Here is a 12,989-nt window from a genome sequence, read left to right as displayed (position 1 = left end):
TAGGGAAACGGACAAAAAAACCCTCAACTCGGAACAAAGACACTACAAGGAAAAAATCCTTCAAGCGAAAAAAGCCTTTCTCACGAGACAGATAGAAGACGCTGCCAACACCCCTAAAGAACTTTTCCTTACGGTCGCTTCCCTTGCAAACCCCAAACCCATTGAAATCCCAGCAAGCCCTTCACTCTGCGAAAGTTTGGCAACCTTCTTTCGTGAGAAGGTGGAGAACATCTTCCTCCCCCTAGACAAGCTAGTGAAGTCTTCCTCACCGAGTGAGGCCTCTGACCCAGCCAGACCTGAGACCATGCTTCAATACTTCCTGCCCATCACGGAAAAGGAAATGAGGAGTCGCCTACTAAAAATCAAATCAGGCTCCCCTCATGATCCCTGCCCCACAGCAATAACTAAACTGGCACCAGATGCAATTGCCAGGGGTCTCACTCCCCTCCTCAATCAGATGCTGGAGAAAGGGGAATATCCCTCAAGGTGGAAGCAAGCCTCCATCCTACCCCTGCTAAAAAAAACCAATTTAGACATCACTGAGATGAACAATTATCGCCCGATTGCTAGACTTCCCCTCCCGGCCAAAATAATAGAAGGTTACCTGATCGCACAACTTAGCACCTTCTTAAAATCAGCAGATGTACTTGATTCCTCCCAACACGGATTTCTAGAGGAGCACAGCACGGAATCCGCCCTGATTAAATCTATGGAAGACATCAGGCTGGTGATGGATGCAGGGGGCAGAGCAGCCCTGATTCTATTGGACCTCTCTGCGGCCTTCGACACGGTCCACCATAAACTATTGGTGGACCGCTTGAGGGCCTGTGGAATTCAGGGAAAGGCTCTAAAAATCCTACAAGCTTTCCTATCTGATAGATCCCAGACAGTGGCACTAGGCAGCTACGAATCACACCCCTTCGTACTTCCCTGTGGAGTTCCCCAGGGATCCTCATTAAGCCCAACCCTTTTTAATGTGTATGTGTCTACCCTCGCCCCGGTAATTCGATCGTTCGGCTTTCAACTCACGGCATACGCCGATGACACACAGATTGTGGTGTCCCTCCTTACCGGCAACACGGAAAACACCGCGGACAGATTCAGAAACTGCATGTCTGAAGTAGGCCGCTGGATGGCACAAAGCTGCCTTAAGCTAAACTCCTCGAAGACCGAGGTTCTGCTCTTTGGTGCCAGAGATAACTTCTGGTCCCCGAGATGGTGGCCAGACGAAATGGGACCTCTCCCAGAGCCGGTTGACAAAGTGAAAAATCTCGGGATACTGGTGGATTCCACCCTGACTTTCAAATCCCAGGTGAACGCCCTCTCTTCCTCCCTCCACTTCACACTCAAAACCATCAGAAAAATTCTACCATATCTGGAGAAGAAATACAGGAAAACAATTGTCACTGGTCTAGTGCTCTCACGCCTAGACTATTGCAACAGTCTGATGCTAAACGCCCAGCAGAGCGTACTCAATAAACTCCAACTCCTGCAAAATGCAGCCGCCCGCCTAATCACTGACACACCCAAATTTGCCTCGGTATCCCAAGATCTGGTTAAATTACATTGGCTACCTATCCGTAAAAGAATCACTTTCAAGGCGGTATGCATGGTCTTCAAAGCCCTCCACGATACAGGCCCTAGGCACTTGAAATCTCTTTTCTGCTGGCATAAACCAGCAAGAACTCTGAGGTCAGGACAACTGGCCCTGGTCACGGTCCCCAGAACTAAAAAAGCTCGCTGGGGTGGCAGGAGCTTTTCTCTTGGAGCGGCAGAGGCCTGGAATAAACTCCCACTTGCGCTCAGACAAACTCAGGATCTGATGGTCTTCAGAAGAGGACTCAAAACATGGCTCTTCACTCAGTAAGCACGCTCCTCCACACCAGCCTATCCTTCTAGCGCCAGGACACCTCCGGGTAACAGAGCGCTCTACAAATGTGTAAAATAAATAAATAAAATAATCACTTTCACACTTGTGTTTCAGGCGTACATTTCTCCAGTCAGTATCTATATACTCTTCATTTATAAGAAATACTGTTATTTGTGTAGAATCATACTGTGAGTCAGTGTCCATTTGGGAAAATTGAGAGAGAATGATTTGGTAGATTAATGTGTTTGCGAACAGTTAAGTACATGTACTCTTGCAGTGAGTCTGGCTTTAAGGCATGCATTGCTTGGAACTCCTATGCACTACGCAAGTAGTAGTGTAATCACCTTCACACTTGTATTTTAGGCCTACATTTCCCCAGTCAGTATCTATATACTACATATATAAGAATCATACTGTGAGTCAGTGCCCATATGGGAAAATTGAGTGAGAATAATTTTGTTGGTTGATGTGTTTGCAGACATATAAGTACAAGTACTCTTGCAGTGACACTACCTTCAGGATGACCCTTTACACCAACCAAATACCAATGCACAACCTTAAGCCCTAAAACACTACCCCAGCACAACCCCATACACTACCCAAATACCACTGCACTACCCTAAACCCTAAAACACTACACCAGCACAACCCGTACACTATCCAAATACTATTGCACCACCCTAAACCTTAAACCTACCCTAGCGTGACCCCTTACACTACCCAAACACCACTGTACTGCCCTAAAGGAGTACCCCAGTATGACCCTCTACACTACATAATCACCACTGCCCTACCCTTAACCCTAAAACACTACCCCAGCACGACCCCCTACACTACGGAAACACCATTGCACTATCCTAAACCTTTAAATCAAAGAGAAAATAGATCTGCCCCGTATTTGATCAGGTATAGGCTCAATTAGAGTCCAAAATCTTCAAAAGTCACCCATTTTAGCGCTCACCAATTAATCAAAAACATATATACTTTAGACAGAGGCACTTTTATAGAAAATATATCATTTTTATTTTTAGTTAGTTCATATAGTATTATAAATAACACAATTGTGCAAAATCATTTTCTTTGAAAAGTTTCATGATAATAGGGTAAAAACATAAATGTGTATACACAACCCATCAGACCTTCCAGCATTCAAACTTCAACAAAATTCATACATCACTATCAATCGTACTCATACAGGACCCATTCAAACATTCAACTCAGATGGAATTCGAGGTACATTGCTCTGAGGACCTCCTGAATATTCCTCTCAGCCATAGGCCGGGGATAAAGGTGATAAGTTCAGGGTAGATGGTTTCAAGGCCGACGCACGTTTCGGTGCCAGGCCCCAGGATGGGCCGCACCTTCGTCAGGGCAGGAAATAGGAAGGGAGGGGTTGTACTAAACAGTAAGATAGTTAGTTCTGATATCCAGGCACTCTGTGGAAGAAACACACATCTTTTAGTATAGTGTTTAGTCCCTATTTAAAACAACATTTTAAATTAAATGTATTCAGTGCTGATCACAAGGTATCTAGTCACCTTTATGCATACATTTTCTTCTTTACATGATTTTCAGTATGTCATTACATAGGGGGGCTAATACCATCATGCTTTAAAACTGTAGTAATATCATGTGTAGGGAACATTGGTGAGCTAAGAAAATGGGTGGCAAAACAGGATAGGATGTATTAGATACTATCCTAAACCTTAAATGTACCACAGCATGACACCCTACGCTATTCAAATACTACTGCACTACCCTAAAACATTATCACAGCACAACCCATATACTACACGAACACCACTGCAGTACCCTAAACTGTAAAACAGTGCCATAGCACAACCCCCTACACTACCCAAATACCATTGCACTACCCTAAACCTTAAGCTTCCCCCAGCATGACCCCTTACACAACCCAAACAGCACTGTACTGCCCTAAAAGAGTAATTCAGCACGATCCCATACACTACGTAAACACCAATAGACAACTCTAATCCCTAAATCAGCACAATCCCCTACACTACCCATTCACATACAGCACGGTCTGCACTTTAGTCTGTCATTTGTTTTTACTGGTTGCACGTCGAGGTCGTGCACCATACTAATTTGTCCCACTACTATGTTTATTATAAATTTGAACACCATTCTGGGGGATTCTAGTGACCAAGCTCCCTAGAGGAGCGAAACGGGTTTTAGATGGACACCGGTCCTTTGATTTTGATTTAATAAACTATACTTACTCTCAATCCATACTTATTCTTGACTTCATTCGCTACAAAAAACGGAGCTGGTTTGGAGGTCTACACCTGGTTTGGTTTTCGCCGAGGAGTGGCGAAACAGGAACATTGCATATATATATGTATATATATATATATATATATATATATATATATATATATATATATATATATATATATATATATATATATATATATATATATATATATATATATATATATATATATATATATATATATATATATATATTATATATATATATGTCATGAGTGATGTCACTGACCATGTCATGAGTGATGTAATATGTGACGTCATCAGCAGTGCATTGCAGGCGCGCAAGTTATAGTGAGTCCAACTAACTATAACGTGGAATTTCAATGGTTTTTTGTCAGTAAAATTTCCAGCTAACTATAACTGGTGTGAAACCTATGGTTTTTTCAGTGAATATACTAGGTTTTTTAAATGCTAATTCCTAACTATAACTGGTGTGAAACCTATGTTTTTTTCAGTGAATTTTATAGGTTTTTTAAATGCTAATTCCTAACTATAACTGGTGTGAAACCTATGGTTTTTTTCAGTGAATTTCATAGGTTTATTAAATGCTAATTTCTATCTTAATATAGGGTCTCAAACCTATAATTAGTAAAATATATATTTTAAAATAGAAGAGACAGGTCTAGAGGTAAAAAATCATAAAAGTGTACTAAGAAATAAAGCAAGAGTGAAGGATACAGAATGGAAAATAAATTAATCTAGAAGGACAAAAAGAAGAAAAAGAAAAACAAGGAGAGCAAATGACTAAGAGTAAGGCAGATACATTCAGTGACAGAGAGGAAGAGAAGAAGATAGAAATGAACTGAAGGTAAGTAAGATAGTAAAAGAATGTGAGTTAAGAAAACTAAATCAGGAAAGAGGAGTAAATAAAAGGAGAATGAGTGAGAGGGAAAGGAGTCTGATTCAGGATGCATTTACAAGAATGAGGAATATAAGATGACTGAGAGTGAGTGAAGGGGAGTCACAGAGTGAAGGGATTAAGGGAAGTGAGGATAATATAAAAGGATTGAGGGAAAATGAGGGAGGAAGTTAGTAGACAGAGGGACTGAGGAAAGGACTGAGTGAAGTGGAGTACAATGAGTGAGGAAAGGAAAATGAGTTAGGGAGCAAAAGAAGGAAAGTGTGAGAGAAAGGCAGTGTGAGTGTGTAAAGAGAGTTGAAAGAGGGTGGGAAAAGGAAAATGAGTGTGAGACAATGGGAATACAATATAAATTACACAATACAAACTATAGAATAAATTGTACAACATGTTAGATAGTTTACTTTTGCTGTTCTCAGAACATATTGAATTTCACTTAAATTAGTGAGCTCAAACTATTCATCATATGACAGCGGGGAAAAAAACACAATCTAAAAGATTGTGTTAAAAAAAACATTTAAACTTAAACATCACATATGTACACTAATCTTTGATTCACTTACTTTTCTTTAAAGCCATTTAGTAAACCATGAAGATCCTTTTCGTTGAGGCCAAATAGTGTCAGATGTATCAGTATGTTTTCAAATTACTCAAATCAAACTCTGAATTTACCGTTTTCCCGAGGTTCTGAAAGAAAAGCTCATAGAACATTTTCACAATGTTTAAATATTTATATTTCCATCTCTGGCTCACTCATGTTCAACATTTACTATAATATGGATCTCACTTACTATGAGATCCACTTACAGTACCTATGTGAGAACTAGAATTTTTATATTATCTTGATCACTTTTACTCACAATATAATTTTAAACAGCAGTCTAACTTTTATTAACTGGTCCCATCTTCACAGGCCAAATACCTTTACTTAAATTTCAGTTCTAAAAACACTAGGTAAGAATTTTTTAAGTCAAAAGGCAAACGTTGTTTGAAAGTCAAATGAGTATCATTGCAGTAGGTCCAACCTTTTCGACATTTTAAATAAGCTGTATAATGCCCTGATGTTGTCGAAGGAGAGTCATGATAAATAATAGCTAGAGTTGCAAAGGTTCTTCTTGAAATTGATAACTGAGAAGCCACAAAATTTTTAATAGAAGTTGTCAATTTAGTTCCATCAGGTCTACATCGTTGGAACATTAAAATGACATACTGACCATAAGTTTGTATAAATAATGTGGACAGCATTGTACACTTACATTGGGGACACACCATATTATGATTAGCTGCTTTAACTAGATTATTAAAAGACACTGATTTGCAGTCTGGTAAGGTCAAATATATAAATCTTTCAGTGTCTATTCTAGTACTACTTGATAAAGTACAATTGTCGCAGTCATGCTGCCATTGATAAGAAAGGCTAAAACGATTTTCTACATCTACACCTTCATCTTCCAATACACCAAACATATACATTAAAAATTCCTGACAATCCTGCTGAATATTCTGTGCAAATTTTTCTTGACCCGAACATATATCTAAAAGATTTCGAATTTCTGAAACACTTTCTATTTTTGCTCTATCACTGCTACATTTCTCAAACACAGAATTCAATAAATGGCAGAATCTTTGATCCCGATTTTCAACAATCTGTTCTTGTAAACTTTGAAGAAAAAAATGACATTAACCACTACATTAGCATAGCAGTTGACACCAGAACTGTTTTCATAGAATCCTTTTTCTTTCTGCTTACAATTACAGTTTCATCTACTTTTTGTCTTTTTGCTACTACCTCACTGCAATTATTCTCATTTCTTCTTTTTCGGCTTACCATACGTTTTTCAAACAGAGGATATTGAGGCTAATGTGGAGCATACTCTCTTTTTAACCTATTGTATTCTTTAACACAATCTAGATCTGCACAAATCTTTGTATCATCACACTTAATCAAGTACAATCCTGATAAAGTTCTGACTCGTGATAATGCCACATATGCCATACCCTCTTTAAATACAGAACTTCCAATGTTCACCAAAGCAGTATCTACACTTAAAGCTTGAGATTTATGAATTGTCACCGCATATGCCAAAAAAACAGGAAACAGTTTTCGGCGAACATATAAGTCTTTTACAAGCAAAAATCTAGCAGAACAATGACTGATTTCTTGTACTTGCTCAATGCCATCAAATTTAATTTTTAAAAATTCAATTCCATCTCTATTTCTGTAATTCACAAAATCAACAACATGACCGATTGCTCCATTTACCAGACCTCTTTCAACATTTAAATTCCTTCTCAAAATGATACGACAATTTAGACAAATATTCAGAGTCTTTTCAAAACTAGCAGTTTTAGATATACTCTTCTCTAATGAATCCAATTTTGATTTCAAATTTTCTGACAAAATAATTGTTGCTCCCATATGCTCTATTTTATCTATAGCTTCCAGTTTCACAATCTCCTCATTTTCTAACTTTGACATTTTGTTGTTGAAGATGGAACATTCTTGCAGAGTTGGCATCAAACATATCCCAGATTTGTTCCCAGTAATTTTCTTAAAAATATTCTCTGGAAGAATGTTTTCATTTGGATACAAATTTGAAATTAATCGTGCATGTAAAGCTTCTTTGCCATGCTCACTTACTTTTCCGATTCTTACATCTTGTAGAATTTTTTTATAATCTTCATCCTTTGCCTGTCGCATATTTTGAAGCAGTTCTGCATATTTGAAATTTAACCATATATTAATGTTTCCAATGCTTCCTAGGGACTTCCTTTTTTTTTTTTAATTTTTTTTAATTAATTTTCACAAAATCAGAGTCTTAACAAATTACACAAGAAAGATAATTCGTGCCCCCCCCCCACCCGCCTCCCACCTTCCATCTTCATTACAAAACAGTGGCACCGATACTTATAAACAAAGATGAAAAAATAGCAAATGGGGTAAAGCTGGTAAAAAAAATGTGACAAAAAAATATGTCTATAAAAGAAAGAAAAACAAGAAAATGAAGTAAAGAAGGAAAACAAAAAGGTAAAAGGAAACAGAACTTTGTAGATTTCTAGTGGCCCTTTATATCTCTACTTCCGCCTGCCCTTGTTGATCAATCCATTTGGAGAATGCCCCCCAAACTTCAATGCCCATCTTCCTTTTTCTTCTTCCCTTCTTAGCATATACAGATTTTTCAAGATGATATGTGGCAACTAACCTAGCCAGCCATTGTGCATAGGAGGGGGACTCTGAGTCTAACCATCCAGAAGAAATGCATATCCTCCATACTGCCATTGCTACAAAAATTAGCCCTCCTTCTTTTACTCTCAAAGAGTCAGATTGTGTTCCCAAAAGAATAGTAGTAGGGTTCAGAAGGATTGATTGATTTGTTATTTTACTCAGTAAGTTCTGTATTCTGAGTAGAGTGGAATTAATAATTGGGCATGTTGCGAATATATGTATAGAGTCTGCCCCTATCTCAGAGCAGTGTGGGCATAATGTGCTTCTCCCAGATCCCCATTTAATAATTTTGCTAGGTGTCATATACAAAAAAATATAGTTTTAAGATGTTGTGCTTGCAGTTTGGCCGAAATAAGGATTTGCTGTGATAAACACAGGGAGTTGAAAAATATACTTTGAGGGGAATCAAGTTTAGTGTGCCATTTGGAAGCAATAATTTCTAGATCGTCAGGGGTTTCCTTGTTTATTAATTGATATATACTTCCAATGCGAGTAGAGGCTATATTCCGGAGAGTGTTCATAAGCTCAACCTCGGCAAATCCGTTGGCTCCTCCCACTTTTCTGGCAAGGTAATCGTAAATAGCCATATATTTAATAGGTCTTGACTTTTTAATTTGAATCTAGTCTGCAAAGTTGAGAAGGTCTCAATTCCCCTAGCTGTTATAAGGTCCCCTAGCTTTGTAACCCCTGCTCTATGCCATTCAGATAGATAAGATGAGCTAAATATAGCAGGTAGATTGTTGTTATTAATTATGGGGGTGTAATAATTATATCTACCCATTCCAAACGTTTTCCGTACATGGCGAAAAACTTTATAAGAATTCATTAGCGTCTTGAATTTAACGCAGTTGTAATATCCATAGGCTGTTTCTCGAACTAAACAGCCCCATTGTTGTTCCCCTAGCAAGGACCAGAAGGGTGAGGGCAAAGACGGATAGACTCCACAGGTGGATTCTCTTAACAAAACTGAGCTGTATTGAAGGACTGCCGCCCAGTAGTATAGGATAATGTTGGGAAAAGCCCATCCCCCCCTGTCTTTCGGTAACGTGAGATATTTTAATGCACGTCTAGGTTGAGCGTATGACCAAATGAACTGTGTAAAGATTTGTTGGAATTTAAGTAGATCTTTTTTACTAAACTCAAGAGGAATACAGCGAAAGAAATAAAGTAATTTAGGAAAGTAGGTCATTTTAATAACATTACACCTGCCAACCAGCGTTAGATGTAGATTATCTATTTGTTTTAGTGCCTTCTTAGTCTGAACAGCAAGGGGAGCCAGATTAGCTGCAACTATTTCCTCCAGTTTAGGTGTTACTAGTACGCCCAGGTATTTGGCCTTTAATACCACTCTAGTATCAGCCCAGGTGATTTTATCATTTACTAATATCTGTGTTTTGCCTTTATTTAAGGCATACCCAGATAATATTCCAAATTTGTGGGCCTCCCTTTCTAGTGCCTGTATAGAATTGACAGGGTCTGGAGTAGTGATGGCGAGATCGTCAGCATAGGCCAAAATTTTACAGTTGTTTTGAAAATATGTTACTGGAGAAATTTTATAATTCTTATCTATTTGTTTGAAGAGAGGGTCTAGGTAGAGCGCGAACAGTAGTGGGGAGCAGGGGCAGCCCTGTCTGGTACCTCGTGAGATTTTAAAGGGCTGCGTCAAATGTCCGTTTATGGCGACGCTAGCGGTTGGATTGTAATAGAGTGCCTGTGCCGCCTGCATGAACCTACCCCCAAATCCCATACTATCCATTACTCTCCAAAGAAATTGCCACGAGACCCGGTCGAAGGCCTTTTCGGCGTCGAGTAGTATAAATGACATCGGGTCTCCAGCGACTTGAGCAGCGTCAAACAGAGTAATAACTCTCCGGACATGTTCAGTGGTCCCTTTCTTTGGTATAAAGCCATGTTGCCATTTTGAAACAAGGGGTTCCACTACTCGAGATATTCTAGAGGCTAATACCTTGGAGAAAATTTTTGAGTCGCAGTTGATAAGAGTTATTGGTCTGTAGGAGCTCATATCTAGTGGAGATTTGTCTTTTTTTGGAAAGATAGATATTCTGGCACTAGACCAAGAGTTTGGAGGTAGAGTGCCATTGAAGATGGAGATAATTACTTCTAAGAATATAACCTTGATTTGGCTGGCAAAGATTTTAAAAAATTCGACTGGAATGCCGTCAGGGCCAGAAGCTTTTCCGTCAGGAAGACTTTTGATGGCATCTAGGATTTCTTCCCATTAGGGGTGAGGTCTAGTAGTTCACTTTCTTCTTGGCAAAGCTTATTTAATTCGATCTCGCTAAGATATTCAAGGATCTTTCTGTCTAGAACATCGGTCGGGCAGCAATTTTCTTCTTTATATAACTTAGCGTAAAACTCCTGGAACTCATGCCGTATGCCACTAGGATCAGAGACCTCAATGCCTGAAGATGATCTAATTTTGTGTATTTCATTAGAGGTAATTTGTTGTCTCGTCTTGACAGCTAAGTGATGTCCAATACTGTCACTGCACTCATATGTCTTCTCTCTTACTGCTGCCCACTTAGCTGCTATTTTACCCATAAATACCGCCCCTATTTCCGCTTTAGCCAGGATCGCCTCTTGCTGGACTGATTGGCAATCTAGTCCTGCATGGATTGTTTGAGTTAGCTTCATTTCTATTTTTCTTAATTTTTCTTGAAGATCTTTAACCTGGGCTTTTTCTACTCTGTTTTTATGAACTGAGAACCTAAGGGTCTCACCTCTAATCCCTGCCTTTAAAGTGTCCCATACTATCATCTGCAAGGTGGAGCCAATATTACTCTCCAGGAACACTGGTATCCATCCTCGCATATGATTGATGTAACTTGGATCATATAGTAACGCTTTCTCGAAGCTCCATCTAGAAACCTCTCTAGATTGCCCAAACTCTCTTATAGTAAGAATGATGGGATTATGATCGGACATAAATCGGTGTGCTATATCTATAGTAAAACTGGTAGCTAATGATGCGGAAACAAAAAAATAATCCAGCCTAACCAATACTTGGTGCGGAGCCGAATAAAAGGTGTATCCAGGTAGTGAGGGATTTTTGCTCGCCCAACTATCTATCAGTCCATGAGTTTGTAAAAGGTTGGTTAGGGCTTGGAAGACTTGGGGTTTCCTTCCTTTGTATTTCCAGGTTGTGTTGACATCCCAATTACCTGGTAGGTGTATGTCAAAATCCCCACATAACACTATCGGGGTGGGCCAGTGTGCTAGTTCATTTGAAACCTGATTTATAACCCCGGGATCATCAGCATTGCTCCCATATAGTGAACAGAGAGTAAAAGAGATATTATTAGGGAGTTGAATCTGGGTGATAGCCCACCTTCCTGATGGATCTGATTTAGTTTGCGGGTTGCTAATAGCAAATTTTCTATCAGTTAAGATTCCAACCCCCTTTGTTTTAGCTCCTTGTGTGGTGGCGCCCACTAGTTTGAACCCTAGCGTATTTAACAGATGTTTTTGGGATTGTTCAACGTGGGTTTCCTGTAAACATATTATATTTCCCCCAAGTGTTCGTAACCCCATAGCCACCTTTTGTCTCTTTGAGCTATCATTCAGGCCGCAGACATTAACTGAGACAATTCGTAGTGGATCTAACCTAGCCATTTAAAGAGTGTTGGAATGGTCCTCTGTATTTCATTGAAAATTTGGTATGTGTATGTGTGTGCACGATAAGTATCTCTGTGTGCCTGCAACAACCCTGCTCTCCCCTCCCACCCCACCCCCCAAGGCCCCCCCTCCACCCACCCACCCACCCTCCCCCTTATGTGAGCAATCAGGCAGAGCCTGAGTGATGGAGGTCAGTCATGAGCCATGGCCACCAGCCACGCCATTCATCTGTGAAAAAGTGTCCAATGCTAGACAAAATACTCCGGTGATCCATCGTTTAAAGTTACAGTCACTATATAGTGGGAGATATAGTGGGAGATTACAACAGACTAACATCAGGAATCAAATTAGGTCATTTGTTAATTTGCCCCTTTTTGTCCTTTCTTTCGTTTAATCTCTTCCAGATACTCTTTGGCTTTGATCTCTGAAGTGAAAACCTTGGTAGTACCGTACAGGATAACTTTCAGTTTTGCCGGGTTCATAAGGTATACCTCTGCCCCTAATTGTTGTAAGGGAGAGATCAGCTGTCGCAGGTGCCATCTACGCTCAACAGTCTGATGGCAAAAATCAGGTTTAGAAAAAAAGGTAATCCCATGAGCTCCTTTTTATGAATTAGGTCGAGCCTTCTCATATACCAATTGTCTCAGAAGAAAGTTGCCAAAGTATACAAGGAATACCCGGGGCTGATTTTCGGTCACATTACCACTCTTATATTGCTTCTTCAAAAAAAAAGGGAACCTATGTGCTCGTTGCACTTCATGATCCCAGTCCCATTCTGAGTGTTCTGGAAACGAATCTTTCAGAAGTTTGACAATGAATTGTCTGGGGTCTTCCCCCTCCTTTCCTTCAGGAATCTCCAGCAGGCGCAGGTTGTTCCGGCGTTGTCTATTTTCATTTTCTTCCATCTTCACCATTAGATCTGTAAGACAAGCAGAGTTGGAATCAGTGGCTTGTTTGGTTGCCACTGCTTCTGTCTCCAAGTGTTCAGTTCTAGCCTCAACCATGCCCACTCTCTCGCTGATGTCTATGCAGGTCTTGTTCAGCCGTCTGAGACCACCCTGTAATTTCTTCGCTGCTTTTTTGGCTGCTCGGTTTTCACCTCTCAC

This window comes from Lissotriton vulgaris, chromosome 4_1 (genome assembly GCF_964263255.1).
Source record: "Lissotriton vulgaris chromosome 4_1, aLisVul1.2, whole genome shotgun sequence".
In the NCBI taxonomy this organism is placed as follows: domain Eukaryota; kingdom Metazoa; phylum Chordata; class Amphibia; order Caudata; family Salamandridae; genus Lissotriton; species Lissotriton vulgaris.
Note: the sequence above shows the minus strand (reverse complement) of the source record.